Consider the following 352-nt stretch of genomic DNA (forward strand, 5'->3'; position numbering starts at 1 on the left):
GGGGGTGCGGTGGGGCGGGCAGGTGACATTTGGACTGGAACACAGGGCACAGGAGAGAGAGAAGTCAGTAAAGCAGGAGCTGAGGACCCAGCCACGGTGCTAACGGGGGACCAGTGCTCTGGGTGGGGGCTGACATCAGGCCCGGGGGTGGGTGAATCAACCTGGGGGCGTTCGGACGGCCTGCCCGGTTGGGCTGGTAAGCACTTGCAATGCACTGGAATGTTCTGCCTCGGGGAGCCCTGCCCCTTGGTTCCCAGCCTCTGGTATAAATCCCTGGCGATTCCCCACTTGGAGAGAACATAGTTACCACTCCTACAGAGTATTCACAGCATGCCAGGCTCCCTGTGAACTC

Source organism: Ailuropoda melanoleuca, chromosome 10 (assembly GCF_002007445.2).
Source record: "Ailuropoda melanoleuca isolate Jingjing chromosome 10, ASM200744v2, whole genome shotgun sequence".
Classification (NCBI taxonomy): Eukaryota; Metazoa; Chordata; class Mammalia; order Carnivora; family Ursidae; genus Ailuropoda; species Ailuropoda melanoleuca.